The 19,853-nt window shown below is 37.8% G+C and overlaps 1 protein-coding gene across 2 annotated transcripts in view; it reads right to left on the reverse strand.

Annotated features, from left to right (window-relative positions):
• Twin (CCR4-NOT transcription complex subunit 6-like twin) overlaps positions 1 to 19,853 on the reverse strand; it is a 484,682-nt gene that overhangs the window by 417,523 nt on the left and 47,306 nt on the right. Inside the window, exon 1 of one of the 2 annotated variants that reach the window (XM_083107021.1) lies at positions 2,015 to 2,335. The exons of the other annotated variant lie outside the window; for it this stretch is intronic. The gene's annotated coding sequence lies outside the window, so the exon portion shown is untranslated. Of the gene's footprint in view, positions 1 to 2,014; positions 2,336 to 19,853 lie in introns of those variants that run through there. 2 annotated transcript variants of the gene reach the window in all.

Below are 19,853 nucleotides of genomic sequence, written 5' to 3' on the forward strand. Positions count from 1 at the left end.
GAGCGAGTCTAAGATAGTAGATTGCACAAAGGGAAAAAGGAATTTTATAACTTTCTGATTTTATCCTCGATCGAATAAAGTTTTTTATAAAATTGAGGAAAATTAACAAATCTGAAAAAACGATATGTAATGATATAATTGTGGTAAATAGCTGGTTTCTTTTTTTAAATGTACACTTTTGCAAATTACATACATTGAGTAGAAAATTTAAATGTAGAAAAGAAAGAAAAAAATCTTATCTAATCTCGTAGGAATATCAAAGGAGCGCAATTTTTATATAATTGAGTGTATTTTAATTCAAAGAAAATTCCGAACAGTTACATAAATTCTCCGCTATCAATGCTATTTTTATACGTATATGACATGGGATTTGCATTGGATAATGTTGATAAAATATCGTACATTTCATCGATATCACCTTACTTGTACCATGAATCATGAGCGAAAAATAGAGTAACTCTATTCGGTCGTATCGATGATTCATCGAACGATAAGTCGCTCGTTTAAAATGCACTCCGCTTAAAATACCTGCGGTAATAACTCTTCGCATGCAAAACGTCACCTATCGGAAAGCGCTTTTTATTACATGCTCGTTTACGTTACGTTTTAATACGATATTGTTCAAATTAAAATAATGACATGCCGTAACTTTAATTCTGCAAAAATATGATTCAGTTCGTGTTGTAGCATTAAATAATTAATAGAATACTATATCTTATATTTTTAAGCAAAATAATTTAAATAAAGGAATTTTCAAACAAATCGATTTATTTAAGACGAATTATTTTAAGTGATTTATACAAGTCGAATATTCACAAGCGCACATTCTAAGATGAAATAAATAAGAAATATATGTTTGTTTTAAGACTTTTGGAATCTGACATACGTCAGCTCCAAAATAATCAGTTCTCGAAAATCTCGTAACTTAACTTCAAAGTCACTCGCGATCCGCGAAACGAGACCGGCTATATATTCTCGCTGTCGGAGCAACTAACCGGGCCGATTATTGTCACACACACATGCACACACACGCACACAGCCGCGAGGCGAATCGAGAGAGCGGAGAGAGTGCAGAAGAGAAGCAACATTGGCGAAGCGGGAAAGAGAGGTAGGGAAGAGACCGATATCTTACATCAGGAGCACCCTCGCATCTGGGTCGTCGGCGCGAAAAGTAGGTCGCAAGTCATCAATCGCCCGCGGCATGCCATTCGGTCGAATCTCTTCCCGTTCGCTCTCTCATCCGAAAGGTCTGCCGGTGGTGCAGCCGAGAGACCCGGTCCCTTTTTAAAATTCCCATCTCGTCGTTAGACGCATCGAGGAAAGTTTTGGCACCGCGTTTCCTACGCGTTATTACGCGCTGTTTTTAAAAGAAGCACCTTCCTATTAGCGCACGCATCGGGCGGAAGTTCGGTACCGCTCGTCTGTTATTACACACTCGTCGAGCAAGAAGTTCGGGAGAAACCGTCTCTCTATTATTATATAGATATATCAGCAACGAGCGTGTTTGAAGCGGTTTCTCTATTATTACGCGCCAGTCAAAGAAAAATTTGTAAGCGCCTCTTTCTTTCTCTCGAAACAAATAGCGCGCTCATTACGCAGCAGATTTGAAAAAAAGTTCGCTTGCGCTCTATTATTACATATACATTTTTCTTTCGAGGGAATAAGAACGAGGTATAAGGTACTGCGCGAAAAATTTCGAAAATTCCGCTCCTTGAATAAAGATATTTTTCCATTAATTGCAAGCGGATTAAATCTTTTCTCTGTGAAAATTTTATGTTAAAAATGTCGATTAATATATATGCATATTAACCTTGTATACATACGTGTATATTATGTATATTAACGCTTTTTATTATAAATATTACGAATAAAAATATATTAAATTTTCTGACAGTTTTTATTAAAATAGAAAATAATGTCTGCGTAATATCGCTTCAATTATTCCCTGATATATAAGAGGGTATATAGAAGAAAAATGATGATTTTTATTGCGTTACTTGGATATAAAGTGCACCTGTCTAAATGAAGCGAAGCCCGAGACGGAGTTTTTCCAGCGCGATTACAGTCGCGATGTAAGATAGATCGTGTTTCTTGATCAGAGATGGGAGTCTCGCGACGCGATGGCGATGCCAGTTATCACGTGTCCCGATCGGGGATGCGCCATTAGCGATTGTTACAAACTGATTTTGATGTCCCGTCGCGCGATCGACCACTCGATAAAGTGACCGTCTACGATTAGCGTCGCCGTAAATTGGCATTATTGTGAAACACGTCGAACCATTAAACCGCAACGCGACGTTGTTACCGCGTCGACCGATTCGAACGACTGTCATAATTTTTGCCCCTTTTCTAACTCTACTGAAAATTATCTCGGCTATAGAAGTAGATATACAACGCGATAAATCTCCGGTTCCAGGAAAAAAACATAAATGAAAAGCAACAATTTGCAGATTGACCGCATACTATTATGTTCCTGATAACTAGTTTTACAACATTGTGAAAAAGAACATAAATCAAGAGTGTAGAAAAATATTTTAAAAATATTTACAGATATACATATTTAAATACGCTTTTCGGTTCCCAGCAGTTACTTAAATTTTTCCCAGATACCAGAAAAAAAATAAAAATATGGATATAAATAAATAATGAACATTTTTTGTCAATTTAAATTTTTACCAAAACAAAAATACAATGTTAAAAATTTTTACGTGGGAGAAAATAAACGTGACGATTTGATTAAATTAGAAGAGCATTGACAGAAAATGAACAGCGCGACTTTCCATCATAGATATTCGGGATAAGGGAGAGACGCGGAGGGTTTGTCTTTTTTTTACCAAAGGTAAACGAACTGCTTTATCGGGAAATAATGAAAAATAGACGAAGCGCGACGTGAAAGTCCGCTATAAGCGTACTCCAGAAAATCTCGGCCGATAAGTACGCTTGAATGAGCGATTCTTGAGTGAAAGCGACTACAACAATGATTTACACGCGCGATGAAAAAGATAAAGGTAAGTAGCAAACTGAAATAGCACGAATAAGAAACTTGTTCCAACGAAAAAGAGAGACATGACCAGATATGGTAAGTAAGACTACAATACAGATAAGGTAATATAATCTATCACGCGAGATGTCAATTTTATAAAACAGTAATCAAATGTAATAGTAAAAACAGAACGTAAAAAAATGCGATGTCTATTATTTCAAATATGAAAATTTCATTTACGGATGCCAATATTCGATAAAAATAATTTTATAACTTTACGAAGCATTTTCAACATAAACCAATCCAAAAGTGAATGTTTAAAAAATTATTTAAAAAAAGATTTAAAAAATGCGATGTCTATTATTTCAAATATGAAAATTTCATTTACGGATGCCGATATTCGATGAAAATAATTTTATAACTTTACGAAGCGTTTTCAACATAAACCAATCCAAAGGTGAATGTTTAAAAAATTATTTAAAAAAAGATACCTTCTAATTTTCTGCCAAGCGTTAAATTTGGCTTGAAATATTCTGTCACGCGCGCACGTATAACAAGAAAATTCAGTTCTAAATAAATGGAGGCAAGGATTTTGCAATACTGTAAAAATGGAAATAACGATGTGTACGAGCGTGGACAATGAGTGGAACGTTTAGCAAAGTTTTACGACGGAATGTTCTTCGTCGTGGAATCTCGTAATAACGTCGCGCGTGAACATACATCCTAAAAATGTGGCCGCTACTGAAGATAAACATTGAACGGTTTCGACATGGCGAGGAATTTGTCGACGCGAGACGAGATAATGACGAGAAAAATTCGCAACTTGGCTAAAGGCGAGAGAAAAACGCTTAGCAAAGCCATATATAAAGCTATATACGTGACTCATGTACACGCCACGAAAGAGACTGCTTTGATGTCGCGGAATTTACTTTGATCACGTGACGGTATTTTAGAGAACAATAATTTTTTTTCAATATAATTGCGATTTCCTCGTTGGAAAATGCATAACAAAATGCAACGTCTATTATTTCAAGTATGAAAACCTCATTTACGGATGCCAATATTCGATGAAAATAACTTTGTCAGTTCAAAGCGTTTCCAATATAAACCAATCCAATTTCAATTTACTTTCGAGCGCATCAACCATCATGCAATAACGTATTGCAATTATAAATTTCTGTAAAGAACAATTCAAAAACATTTTTTGTCAAATCAGAACAGCCTATCAAATAATATTGCGAATTGTGGAAATATCAGTTTTTATAAATAAACATTTATATGATACATTAATACAAATTTGCTTCCATAAACTTTCAAACATCCACCAAGGAAATAAAGATAAAGAAATTTAGTTTACACTAATTATAATGTATGGCATACACTGTGACACACAATTTTTTCATTTCCGAATGGGTTAAATGTAACGTAACATGTCGATCCTATATAGTTTGGTCAATCGTGATTGGAAATTTCCGATCGACATGGTCCGCCGATCGTGCCGATGCGGATACAACGCGTTCGCGACCAATGGGAAGCGGCCAATGAGAACCCGACCGATGCTTTACCTACACGGTAATCTCTTAGTGTAATCCGAATTAGGTCCTGCACTACGTGTACAATGTCCCTTACGATAACAGAGCATAAATCACGGGCATCGATAATGAGAAATCCACTGTGCACGCATTATGGCTGCGGCATGCACGCGGGGATCCCTGTAATGGGAATACGTAACTAACATCCCGTGCCCATTACGTGTGCCCAAGACCGTGCTGGTCGTTTTTCTGGATCATTACACCAAGCTTCGAACGCTTGGAAAATTGAAGATTAGCGTGTATGTGAAAAATTAGTAGTAACGATAATAACCAACAGGAAGTAGATTATATTATTTGTAATCACAGATAGTTGCCGATTATTGATGATAATAATCGTTACGTTGTAATGGAACACAATTTAATTGAATATGATAAACTTGTTTGATACTCTTTCTCTTTCGCTCTCTCTCTCTTTTTCTCTCGTTTAAAATCACAAATCTTAGATCTCTAAATGTTGGAATGCGTGTAAGTAATGGTACAAAACTAAATTTAACTACAGCAGAGAAATAACTATATTTATGATTAACGGTTGTGAATAATAACGTGGAGTCCGTAATTTGTAGGGTCGATTTTAGATACAACTTCATCTTAGATTTACATGTACTTGGAATATGTACTCTTTGAAGTCGTAGGTAAAATAAACTTTGCAAATTATGGGTTTATCTCAAGCAATGAAATCTTCGATCTCCACACGTGACTACTCGGATGTTAAAATTACACGCGACACACTTGACGTACCGTCGAAAGCTTCAACGAAAAGGAACGTACAGGCACGTACAAAAATAAACATTCTCGGCTGTGGGTGAAACACGCGACATCGTTGGTAGCAACCGTCCTAGAGTCAAGTTACAACATAATACAAGAGCAACAAAAAAAAACAAAGAAAAAAACAGCCTAGTTTCGTATCCTCGACGAAAACAACGCGATGTACGTTTCGGTGCTTTTTCTAGAATCTGTCTCCTCCGAGACAGATGCCTAAAAGATTCATCCTTTTCCTTGCTGCTTATTTCTTACCTCTCCGGTTCCTTTTCTCTCCACATTTTGTCAATCTAACGACCCCTGCCGATTATTACACCTCACCGCAGTTATAACTCTTCCTGGAAGACATCCATTATCATGATTGTTCGCAAATTTATGGTCGACGCGGCGCAGCTATCTATGAATTTTCTCAAGGAGAGGAAACGAAGAGAAACGTGGGTAGCCTTGAAGGGATTTCAGTTTCCATCGTCCCGGAAAACTCCTCTTGATCGATTCGCGATTTTATATATAAACAAATTACATATATTCGTAAGATATATGTATTCTATTTTATAATAAATTAAATTACAAATTCATGCGGATGTACTGTAAAAGGATTCTTCACAATTAATTTCTTTTATACAAATAAAATAAAAGAATTTTTAATAGGAAAACAATAAATTAATTTAATATAACAGTCATAAAAATATTATAAAATTTGATTGATTTAATAACGCAAACACAAATTCATATCAATTACTTATATCAAGGGTTTTTTCCAACATTTGACAATGTGTCTGGATAAATCTCGTTCGGCCAAAAAATGACGCTCGCGTAAAATTTTTCATCGAACGAATGCGTAAATCAAAGAGATCAGCAATGATGGTAGCCGATTGGTTGACGAAGATTACAAACAATTTTCGAAATGACACGCATACGATAAATTATTTGTTCGTAAAATTGGTCGTTCGTAGTGTGCTCGTCAGCTGGAGAATTCGTCGATCAAATACGCGCGCATAAATTGAATAAGAGCGACTGCCGAACACCCGTCTAATAAATATTTCCGATCGGCCGACGTTTTGGCATATTTAATTGGACAATGGATAATGCACAGCCGGCACTTCGTCCGTTTATCGGTGTCATCTATTTCCCGGAAAATATTGCAAGAGATCGCACTTGTCGCGAATAACGATGCGCTGCGAATAAACGCGGTTGCCCGGACAATTTCTTTGATATGATAAGATGTCGGATACGCGTAAAAAATTCATACAAAATTTTCTCAAAATTTTTTGCTTTAAATAATATATTTGAAAAAGTTAATAAATTTTTTGCTTTAAATAATATATTTGAAAAAGTTAATAAATTACGATGATCAATAAATCATTTAAAATTTCGATGTATGTTATAAAGAGAGATTGCATATGAAATATATAAATGCAGATATATATAAACAATTATATATATGTTTTAAGAAAAAGAGAGAGAGAGAGAGAGAGAGAGAGAGAGATGGAGAGGGGAGATGCATGCGTGTGTGCAATGTAAAATTATTCAACATGTAAAGGGAATTTCAAATGCGACTTGTGCGACATTCACGAGCGTTATTTCATTATTCCATTACTCTCTCTCTCTCTCTCTCTCTCTCTCTCTCTCTCTCTCTCTCTCTCTCTCTCTCTCTCTCTCTCGTCAATCGATCGAGCGCGGTCTTCCGCATATATAGGGTAACTCCTCCCCGTCTGCTCAATTAAATATTTATAAAGCGAGATAACGGGGCTGTCTGTGTGGCTGGACGCAAAATCGATAAACGGCAATCTGTTCCGCGCGTTCTACTTTCGTCACGGGGACGCAGGAATCCTCTCCGCCCGAGAATCCTTCCATTATCCCGAGGATCCTGGAGGGTCACGGAAGGAATATCTTTTGCTGCCACGGAGTATTGCCCGACTGATTGGCGAAGATCCTTGTCCAAGTTCACGCCCAAACACTAACGAACATGCGCTAATCGCAGCGAAATGTGCACAAGCGAAACTGTGAATAACGCTTTCGCAACGGATAAGTAGCATAAGTTCCGCAAACTTCGTTTCGAAAATGCAGACGATTTTTTGATTATTTCGAATCAACGAGGAAGACAACATCTGTCTTCCATAATTAGAAAAGGATCCTGAATCGTAACGTCTGAAATTGAAATTTAATGCTGCGATAACTGGCGTGTAATACAAAAGCTAATTAACTTTGTTATCAATACATAATTATTAATATCAGCGTTAATTATCAATAAATTAATCGTGCCAGTAAATCACAAAAATGAAAGAAGGTAATAATAAAAGATTAATAATATAATAAATTTTTAAAATCGCACGAGTAACATTATTAAAAAATATATTGTTATAAATTTCTATATAAAAAAATATCTTTAAAAAAATGAGCCCCAAAATGGATAATTAAAACATAAATATAAAATCAATTCAAGCATACCATAAAGTATATCAATGTTATATTTTTAACGTATAATATAATGTATCGTAAAAAAATAATAAAGAAGCAAAATATACATCTCGTATTAAATTGACAACACGATAAAAGATTAACTTTTAACATGAATGATAAAGGACTTTAGGGAGATTTATTCGATTTTTAAATGCTCCTATTTCGTTACATCAATAATGGAACATGATGGAATCGAGACATCGCGATTGCGGCGGTCAATCAATACTGGCCGATTATGGCGAACGGAGATGTGATTTCCCGACGGTCTTTGCTGACACGTGTCTCTCCGATAGAAGACGGAACGAACGAGTTAGTTTCGGACACCGGCGGCACAAGCGGCACTCCGAAGATCGGGATTTTCACGCGTTCGCAATATCTTACCGCCCGAGACAGCTGCAATAATCCTCCTTGACATTTACGACACCCCCGAGAACGCGAGATGCAGCAAGAAATGATAGATCTAACTTTCTCGCGGGATTAAACGGCAGGTCCCTAACGAAATACGTTTTATTGCTCTAGATAGAAATAGCAGTCCCGATTGGAAAATAAACATATTGTTTTCATAACAGTGAATCTCTCTCACTCTCTCTTTGAAGCGAAGAGTATGCGTGTGTGCGTTTTGAAAAACAAGCAAAAAAATTTTCATGTAATCGAAATGTAATAATTGATAGAAAAAAGAATTATTAATCGCATATTTTTAAAATTACATTTATGCGAATTATATTTTCTCTGCCGTTTTTCTGAATCGAATATTTATTTAATCTTTTCCATATTGCGTTTTAAACGAGCTATAAATTTTCTATCGGCATTTTTTTATAATTTAAAATCAGATTATTTTTAAAATCCTGATATTTAATATTAGTTTAAGAAATTATAACATATATTTTGCACAATTTAGTTACATAATATATACAATATGTATACAATCTTCACAGCTTTAGCGTCTATAATATTCTGTTACTTAATCGCGATATTGCTATTAATATCGTTCAATCATTTCTGTTTCAGGTGAATCACGATCCCTGCCTTAATCACGGCGGTGGCGTATGATTGATTTCTGTAATATTGGTGTGAGTATATGCATAGCATATACATGTCATCGATATTTAATAATCGTTTTAGTATCGGTCAAAAGTATCGCATCAATCTCCAAAAAATACAGAAAACACAAGTAAATGATTAAATTAATTTTTTTCTCCTATCTGTTTTGCCTATATTCATAGAATTATTAAAACAGCGATAATAAAAAATAATATAATAGATAATATAAGAATTATTAAAATAACGGTAATAAAATGTTTTTAAATTTAATATCTATAAATATTTTTGTTCATCCACACATATTTTTGTTATTTTTGCTAAAGCAACGATTTTCCTGTTTTCATAAGTAATGCACTTGACCGTGAATACTTTTGACCGATACTATATATATGTTATCTCAAAGTTATTAATCGCAGCTGCGGCGTGTCGAAAACGGATCGCTTTACTCGCAAGTAGCGTAGATAAACGGAGGTAATACCACTAATTGCGCGTATGAATCTTTCTAGCGTGTATATTCGCGGATTGAAACGCGATTCTCTCGCGGTTCGAGTTTGTCGGGTGAGTCTGCAAATTCGATATATATGTACGTACACATGCAGGTATATATCTATGAAACTTATATACAAGAGCACCTGCCGATACCGTTAGTCTACGATGCGCAGTGACGCGAATTTGCATATGCCGCGAGATTACGTATGCTTCCCTCCCAATTAGCGTTGAACGTTAAATTCAGCGACGGCACGTAACCGAATCAATAATATGTAAACATCGTTCTATTATCGAGGAAAATCCCACAGGGCCAAAACGTGCAAATAAACATTCGATAATTTTCAGTGGTACGGTAAGCGGACTCGGTTGGTTCAATTATTTAGTACTCTAAATAACAGGCTAGCTACTAATTTCATTTCTATATATATTGTAAATGAATTATATATATGTATATTACTAACTCTATATGTTAATAATTTCATGTATTGTTTATATTATATCAAATGAAATATAGGCAATTTATTGAGAAAATATATCTTACATGTAAATATATTCATGTCGTGTATTGAAATATACTTTTTTACAATGATAATTATTATTTCACGAAATCGATACGGATGGAATCATTAATAAATTTGCCTTGCAAATTCCTCTTTCGCCTTCTCTCTCGTTTCTTCCAGGAATAATATTAAAATTTATTTCATGGAAAAATAACACATAACATCATTTATCGAAAGTGAGTAGAGGAAATCCGCATAAAAGTGAGTTTAATTTCGAATGAGAGATTCACCACTCTCAATGTTCGTCAACCAAGTCATCGTGATCGATCAATATACCGTACAATAACATTCCTGGCTTTTTTCATGTATTGTCAACATAACGGAGTTTGATTAATTGATCCTGAAACTGTCCATTTGACGCATATTTGGATAAATCAATCACTAATTACCATATGCGAATAGACAAAATAACTTTTCATCAGTCTACGTAGTCATTCAAGTATTATCTTTAACGCAGAAAAGAAAATGATAAAGAAATTTTGTAGAAAATAAATTGTTGAATAATAAACTTAATAAAAGTAAAATTAATATCTAGAATTAAATTAAAATAGACTGACAAATATTATTTTGCTAATTGATAATTCTATAAGTATAATGTCTTACATGTCTCTACTTTTTTCAAATTATTACTGAGCTTTAGGTTGAATTTGAATCGCATTATGATAAAACTAAAAAAGATTTTCTCCATATATTTTCTGAATAAGTGATTATTATTTCTTACGGCTATTTCTGCACACACAAATGCAGTAAGAATATTAAATCAATAAGAGAGTAAGATAGTAAATCAAGTAATATGAAACTAAATTTCTTCTTGCTGTAATATTAAACACTTCCACACAAGCGGAGATTTTATACGACACGGATAAATCTTGGCTAATAAACTGTTTTATTTTTTCCTCAGAATGAGTCGTGAAAGTTACTTGATTAAAATCGAGGACTCGGAACACTTGGCAGCGAGGCCGTAATTGTTGATGAAAATACGGCAGAGGTATATATACTTTGAAATTTTCTAATCACCCTGACATGTTATTCGCGTGCAAAATGGAAAAAGAACGCGAGATTGGGCTGCATTAGATGAGAGGCGATGCGTCGTATGTGAAGCTGAAAATTTCATCGGGTTATTTTCGGGAACCCTTCCCTTAGAAGAGAGAAGAAGCGCAATCTCTCAAGTCGCAAATTAGAAATAACGAACGATAATGAAATGATTGATGAGGAACGTCGTAAAGTGAGAATTTCTCTTTCTGTTATTTGATTTAATTATTCTTCTCGCAGATTAGCGCGTTTAACGCCATAATGTCGCACTCTCGAGTTTGAACTTTTTTAATCGTTATAAAGTAACTAACTTTTAACGATAAAACTTCTTCATAATAAAGAGTATCTTTCGTGATATCCAATTCCATCTAATACAGTACAATTTACAGTAATTACAACAATGTTAGTAGTAATATCGACACGTGTCCGAACATCGACATTGTATTATCCGTAGCGATCTCGAATTGGTTCTCGAACGGATACGCGAAAAATTAATATCGAGCACCGGTAAATAATAGTGGATCGGACAATTTCATTAACTCGGGATGCGCGTAAATCGAATAATTCTTACAATATAAAAGTCACAAGAGGGGAGGATGAAGGAGGGCGGATCGCGCTCTCTTTCTAGCAACTGGCGATGCGGAAATGTTCATAATTTGTTTTCCCCTTCTTCCCCTTGTTCATCAGCCGTTTACTCGCACGTATTAAGGGCAGTGTATACGTTTTAATATCGGCCATAGTATTTCTCTCTCTCTCTTTCTTTCGCTTCCGTAGTGTAATTCTTTCGACGCTAAAATAAAGAAAAAAAAAGCGGTTAAAATGACTTTTGACACTGAACGAATCGGATGTGCGCTTTATCGGGAAATAATGTTCCACGAGTCGTGTGCGAGCAATTCGAGCGTGTTACGTTGCTGCACGCTGGGGGGTGGTGCGATGTTTATCGAAAATCGATAATAAGGCGAATGTGCGCGCACGCGAAACATAGTTTTGCTCGTTTTCGCATCGTTTGTCGCGGCTTACGATCCACGATGTGCTCCCTTTCTCGCGAGTTATCGATGATGCCGCTTTGAGAAACGAACCCGTTATCTCGAGATAGAGCAGCCTGGGTCGAATTTTAACGCCACGTGCTCTCAAAAGATAAATAGCACTCGAAATTTTCTTTTAGTACGCAAATATTTCCAAGTATATCCGAAAAATCTCTTCGGAATGCGTTCGAAATTGTTAAAAGCAACGCTTGGCGGTTTTACGTAAGAGCAGTTATGAAAAAACCAGCATTTACAGTTTAAGAAGAAGTGAGATTCGATCGATTTGTTTACAAAGAGAAAAAGCATATTTCGGATCAATCTATAAATTTCTCTCCGCTGAATCGAATCAACCTAATATTTTTTTATCCGGCGTGAAATAATTGCGCCGGAACGAAGATGCGCTGTTTGCGTTGCGTCATTGCGTTGCGTTTTATCGCCGAGTAACGATACCCCCGTTATTCTCGTTATCGAATGTACCGCGTCAAAATACGTGATACATGTCTCGCATTGTTGCATCGTTCCGCGTTCAAACAGAGATTTCAATTAAAAGCGGTATTTTTTTTCCGTCAGTACTCGCCAAACAATGAACTCAATATTTGCATTTGTTTTACGCAAATCCTGCCATTTTCATGATCGTTAATACGTAGTGAGCAATTTATTTGGTTTTTATTATATATTTATGCTAAACAGACATGAAATATGAGTGAATATGAAAAATATATAAATGATTTTACATGCATTTATGAGTTCATCTTTTAATAATCATAGATTCTTTTAAAACTTTATCAACTTTTGTATTTAATTCGAAATAATGTTTTTTTTTTTCGAAAAAGATGTAATAGGATTAATTTTTTTTAAATTTACAACGCAATATAGAAAAACAAAATGTGACAGAGACGTTGATGAAAACGATAATAAATATATTATAAATATCATATTCCATTATGCTCGCGATTTTTTCCTGACTAATTTTCCTGAACAATTTTTCAGACCAAGATGCAATAAGAGGAAACTTATCATCCTCGGGCGATGCATCGCAACGTAGAACGAATGCCTGGAAAAGATCGGAGGATATCCCGATGATGTAACCGAGCGAACATATAAACGAGCGATATTTTATTACTATGCGAACGTCGATACATCGCAGGAACGTACGCTCTTGCGTAGGAACGCACCGCGGAAGTGCATAGGGCGGTGCAGCGGTGACTGGTCGGGATCGTTCCTCTATTTTTGTCAGCCGTGCAGCAATTACACGTTTCAGGGCTGTCATCGATAATGCATATCTTGGCCTATGTGCGGCTTGTTATACGCGTCCGAGGCAATGTTCCCCGGCAACGTAGCAAGCATCCCCACGCTAGCGGGCACAAAATCATACCGTCTTATTCTATTCAACCTTGTTCAATTAACCGGTTTGATCGACAAACTCGCATTCCGCGCCAATCGAGGCCGCGCCATTCGATTAAATTGCTAAATAACAAATTGAATTTTTTTCCACCCAGTGTTGTATCAGCTAATCTAATCGCGACAGGTGGAGAAATTAATAATTGTCTAACCCCTGTACTTCATAGTTGCACTTTCGCGATTCTTATCGAGGTTCGCTGATATACGTATCCAACACGCCGCGTAACTGTTCTCACGCGTTTGATAAAGTAAATTAATACCTCAACGTGTGCCTCCGATCACCGAGAGCCGTCTTGTATAGAGAACACGGCGGAAAATACGAAAAATCGTCACGGCTCGCTGAGAAATGGCCGAGGTCCGATAGACCGCACCCGTGCGATACGGACTATTAAAGTTACTCGATGCCAGCAATTTTCGTAGCTTTCTTGCGGTAGCGCGCGACCTCGCGTTAAACGACCTCGCCACGCCTTGACACGATACTGCCTAACTATACGGACAGGCTAGCGATCCAAGCGCGATGCAATGTTCTTGCATAATGCGCTCGATCGATAGGAAATCGCAGGCTAGGCCGAGGCGAGGCCCAGAGAAGCGGATTCTTTCGCAGCATCCGCGCTTAATGTCGAAATTGGGACGCTCGTTTGCAAAGCGATTGCCGCAATATGTTTCATATAGACGCCTCGTCATTTATCTCGCGAGAGATCGAGTATTTACGTCAAAAATTAATCACGACGAATATAATGTATTTAATGCGCGCGCAAACTTACGAATCGACGTGATGCAATATCAGTTTGACGCGCGTAAAAGAACCTTCGATGGAAAATTAATATACGCGCGATTGAGAATTAATAACTGTCGTGAAATTATGAAAAGCGGGCGCGCGGTCAAAGTGACGCGGGAATTAAAAAATGGAAGTGAAAGACATTTTCCGACAGTCGTCCGCGGTAATTCATCAAGCCGGGCAACATTGTAAACCTCGCTGGCGATAATCAAAAACATAACTTTCACTCGTTTGAGCTACAACAACTGCCTGGCCGTTACTGCTATAAAATACAATGGCCGCGCGTATTGTTGGTCGCATGTACCGCAAGCTAAACGGAACCTATTTTTTTCGCTCTCCTGGGCACGCGACGGTACAAAGGGTATGTATAATCGAAACGCATTGACCGCCATTTGCATAGCACCAGCCCGAGTATTTTATGGAAATTGCCGGAACAAAAGCGAGAGAAAGAGAGAGAAACAGAGAGAGGAAGATATATTTATTACGCGAAGCGCGCGTGAAGAGAGAAAAAGAGAAAGGACAAATTTTATCGCGAGATAAAACAAATCTCTTTAAACGAATTAAAATATAACATCTTCTTGCACAGTTTTCCACCGAAATAATGTCGTTGGAGATATAATATAATTAAGCAACAAAGAAATAATTTTGTTCTAACAAAAATAAACCTGCGTAATAAATCGCGCGTATATTAATTTTCCATCGAAGGTTCTTTTACGCGCGTCAAACTGATATTGCATCACGTCGATTCGTAAGTTTGCGCGCGCATTAAATAAAACCTGCATCCGACCTGCACTTTTGCTGCGGAAAAAAATTACTTGAAAATCGTGGAACGGCGGATCTTCGAGGATTGTCGATCGATGGCTGAATTTACGGAAATTGTGCGTCCCTCCGATATTTCTACGGTAACGTTAAATAAATATTAAACGAGACGATAAAGCAGCAGGCGCACAAAGCACTCGTGAGGGGCCTCCCGTAGTCCATAAAACGCAAACCCGATATAGCGTGGCGGCGACGGCGGCGGCGATGCGTTAAACTGTCCGCGAGTCTCTCGATTTACGACGTGACGGGGGATCGAAGTTTATACAAGTACTCGCATTAAGAGACCATCGCTTTTCCGCGGTCGCCCCTTTTTCTCCGGTTCCCAAGACGCGAGAGCGAGCACGAGCCGCATCCCATTTGCATAAGTGGATAGAATAATACCGGTAAGCGGTCGATGTATTACGCGAACCGTTGCGGAAACCGGAGTTGAAGCTGTAAGTCGCTCAGACAGTTGGTGAAATAAGTCGCGATTGTGTCATGTAACAAAAACGCGCATTACAACCCGACGTTGTTTTCCGGCACGAAGCGATTCTTGGCATGGACGTCTTTCCCAGTGTACTTTCTCGTTTTTCTTTTATGACGCGTGTCGAGCCACATGGAATATTTGGCAAGTCATGTATTAAACTTAATAAATACATCCTTTGATCTACTTGGAGCGAAAATTTAAATTTTTGCGCATAATAAAGTTATCGGCTAATTTTAATCAAATTTACAACGCGCATCCCATTTCCATATTAAATGAGGAATTTGCGCATATTGATGGAAAAATAATTATAAATATAATTATTTACAAAAGAGATGGAGAGAGAGAGAGAGAATTCAAGAATTATAAATTAAAATAATATTAAACGTTATTAAGAAATACACGTGATACCTTGTACGTTTCTCAAATATTTCGCAATATTTCATTTGATATTCGCGTGGAAAATTAATTTGCATCAAAATCGCATTTATATCGCGCGCGAACAAAAAGATTATGCTCTCCAGGTTTCAATGTTCCTCAATGTTACCCTGGCATCTCTCCATAAAACGAACGATGCAAATCAGTGTTTAAGTGCGTTGCTCGCCGAGAGATATTTCAATCGAGATATCTATAGTTTTCGGTCTCTCATTACGTATTCCATCATCGCCAACCCGTTTAGACCACCATCGCCGTCACATTTCATGGTAGCGCGAAACTTTGTTACCCGGAAAGTTCAATGAAATTAACTCCGCTTTGCATACGCTTAATAGCCCGTATCGCGGTCGCGATCTGCGAACGTAAGACCGTCCCTCGACTTTGTGATTTTCCGCGCGAGCGGCTTTTACCGCACCCCCGCATCCCTGTACCGCGGAACTTCCGTCTTTTGCATACATGCTTCCGTTCGTCGCACAATGCATTCGCTTCGACCGCGACGGCGACGACTCGTCTTTCTCTCTCTCTCTCTCTGACTCTCTCCTCTCCTATCCTCTTCTTCAAACTGATATTTAATTTCGATGCACTTTGAGAGTCGGAATAATCCCGTATTTATTTCTATTTTCATGCTATACTTACAGAATATCGATTTATCCTTTGGCTCTTTTACCTTATTCTATACTCGAATTGTGTATTCCACAAATACTACAAAAATATGTACCAAGTTATTCTAAATTATACTACTGTATAAATTTTACTTGCGCAAGTTTTAAAATAAAGACTCGTTTGTATATCGGAGGATTAATTACGTCGCGTCGAACGAAATTCCGCAGTGACATCGCATCCCGAAAATTGTACAACTATGAGATTTTTAACGAGACATACATCAAGAAGGAAAATCTCAACCGAGACAATTTGTCTAGTGGCATTATTTCGTCGCGGATTATTACGAGCACCATTTTCCGTCGCGGTTCTCTCTCCTTGCGAGCTGATTCGGGAAGACGTATCTCCCCTAGGAAAGAGGAGCTTCCGCGAGTGCTCTACCATGCCGTTTTTGTTGAGACGGGATTTTCGTGTTCTTTATGCGCGAACCTTCCACACACCGCCACGTCCCTCCTCCACTCCCTAAATCCATTTTATTCCCGTTTTATACTTTTGTCTGTTCCTCACTTGTCGACTACCACATACGTAGCGCCGTCGGTCGCTACGTAAACGTCAGCTTTTGCGCGAGGGAAAATGCTTTTGTAATCTGAATCGAGAGCGCGTTGACGTTGCGAAGAACGTCGTATAACGTCATATCCGATGGAATCGAGCCATTTGGCGGAGTATGGATCCAGCGTGCATTTCGTCGTAACGAAGACGCGCACCAAGTCGCTCCGATCGCTCGGTGCAGAAAATAACCAGAAATTGCGAAATTGTGAAGTGAAATTTTCGTGCCTCCAGACATAGTAATTATAAATTCTCTCTCAAAAATACACATAGTCATTAATAAATAAATATATCCTTCATAAATTTAATGAACGGAAAAATTTAATAGAAATGTTATTTCGCGCGTGCTTCTTGTATGAAAAATTATAGCGTTCTCTTTTCAAATTATGAAATAAAAATAACGAGAGGACGCATTTTTAAATCCTACATCTTTTAAAGCCATTCAAAATGTGAATTGTTTTATTCAGAGGCGATAAAATATCTATGTAGTTGCTACATGCGGTCGCGATACATTTTGCTTGTTTTTGCGTCGGGCTCAATGAGCCCGACTTGCGATTGAGCTACACCGCGCAACGCGCAGCGTCGCATTGATACGACAATGCGGCATCAAATGCGTTTGTACAGCTGAACAGCGGCAGTTATACGCGCGGTCTATCAACCTGGTTTCGTACTATATTAATTTCCCGGAACTGCGATTTAAACGGCGTTCGTGCGTGGCGCGCTCGTCCTGCAAACTCTCACGGACTCTATTACGAGAGTTCTAATGCGGATTATAATGGCCATTAACACGACACGGTCGACAACCTTACCGTTACGACAACCTCTCTTGCAATTATGATAAATGTAGATCACGCAAAGTCATAATTCGATCGAGCGCGAACAAGCGTACAGCTGCTTCGAACTCGATAGAGGGAAAAGAGGAAACATAAATATGAAATCTATCCAAGATATATCTCTCGACTTTCGTCACTGCAGCATGTGAAAATTTTGTGAGACACCCCATGCATCGCGACATCGATCGGATCGCGTTAATGCTTAATCGAACAGTCCCGTCACATCGTCCGCAGCATTTTGCGGCGCATCAACGCGCAGATTGTTGCCGCTCTCTCGAATGCATCCGTTAAAGTGCGGTCGAAATTACCATGGAGATGTACGGTCGAACGTGGAGATGGGCGAGTCTCTTGTTCGGGTTGAGGGAAATTCGATCGGGGATTGAAAGACGGAGACGACTGCAGGGAGACTCAGGTATTCTATGAACGGACGATGGGCCGCGGTTGGAACGATGCATAACTTGGACGAATAACCGGCTTCCCTTCTCCCGCACCCGCCCACCCCGGAAAATGCATTCGAACCGTATCGATGGCTGATGATCGCATATACTCCGGCACGTGTCTCGAAATCATTCTACGAATATCGTCCTTTCGAAAAGGCGGGTCAGCATGTCGAGCATTGCGGGAAAGCAAGCACGAAAAGCGAGGTAAAATTCTTTTTGCAACAAGCTATCTCGGTTTCATATATTGGCTTATGTGTATTTATTCCACTCGCTCTCTATCCGTTTAATTTGTGCGTATTCCTGCCATTTGAAACAAATGTTATATTTCCACTTTAATATTTCCTCAAAAATCTGGCAGCGAAATACTCCCGATGCTTTTTTCCCGGCCCTATATCGCTGCGTTCGGCCGCAAAATCGCCAGATTAATGGATTACTCGGTGGAAAATTAAATTTATCTTATCACTATTTATATATACATATACATCTGTGTGTGGCGCAGAAAACTGCGGCTAGATTGATGCGATTGAGGCTGCAATATCTATTCGCAATAATGCTCGCCGCAACGTTGTTAAATAAATCACCGTGCACTCTTGATAATGTCATCCTTTTTGCGGCGACATCACAAAACGCGTTGCATTGAAAATCGTGCAAAATTATATATTATTCGAAGGAGCGGGGTAACATACTCGATCCTTTTGATCGCGCGTCAAATGCGAATGTTTGATCTTGTATCTGTGTCAATGAGAAACATGAGATAATAAAAACTGAGCAGAGATTTTTTTTTATGCATGGCTTATCGCTCGATTGGCTAAAATGATATAATCTCTATGATAAAATTTTGTACATTTTAAAAAAGTTACAATTTGAATATGTGAAATTTTAAATATAAGATCGATTACAAAATAGTTAACCAAGAGAGTGACAAAGCGACATTGTCTATTTTCTTCCCTTCCACTTTACGACGAAATCGCGGTGACACACGCAAAGTCTTATCAATCATAGTAAATTTTCTAACCGATCAATCTTAAAAGTACCACGCTAATATCGTACGTCACGTTTCAGATAACGCGTTTTTCATTGCATCCGCTTACTTCTTCTTTGTCCTTCTTCCTCGTCTCGGTGAACGACAATCGCTTCGTCGATATCGTCGCCGTTTCCTCCTTGCCTCTTTTCGGTGCCGTTCTATTCCGTGACGCGAATCGATAATCCTCAATCGACAAAACTGTCGTGACTGTTATGGACGAGACTGAATATTCATTTTTTCTTCGCGTGTGCCAGAACGGATATGGCGTTATCTCTTTCACAAACTTGACAGATCAATCGCAATCGCGGAAGTGAAATAAACGTATTAATATATCGTATCGAATATTATTTGTAAAATGTTAAAAAAAAAGAAAGAATAAAAGATAAGATATTAAAATTTCGAATTTATTTAAATTATAGAATATTTAAATTGCTCTATAAATAAAGCATGTATAAAAATATAAAACAAGACAATAATTAGAAAAAGAAATAGAAAAGTTATAGATTTGCTATT

This window comes from Camponotus vicinus, unplaced genomic scaffold (assembly GCF_025532165.1).
Source record: "Camponotus vicinus isolate PSW18456_S1 unplaced genomic scaffold, iyCamVici1.0 SCAF_8, whole genome shotgun sequence".
Classification (NCBI taxonomy): domain Eukaryota; kingdom Metazoa; phylum Arthropoda; class Insecta; order Hymenoptera; family Formicidae; genus Camponotus; species Camponotus vicinus.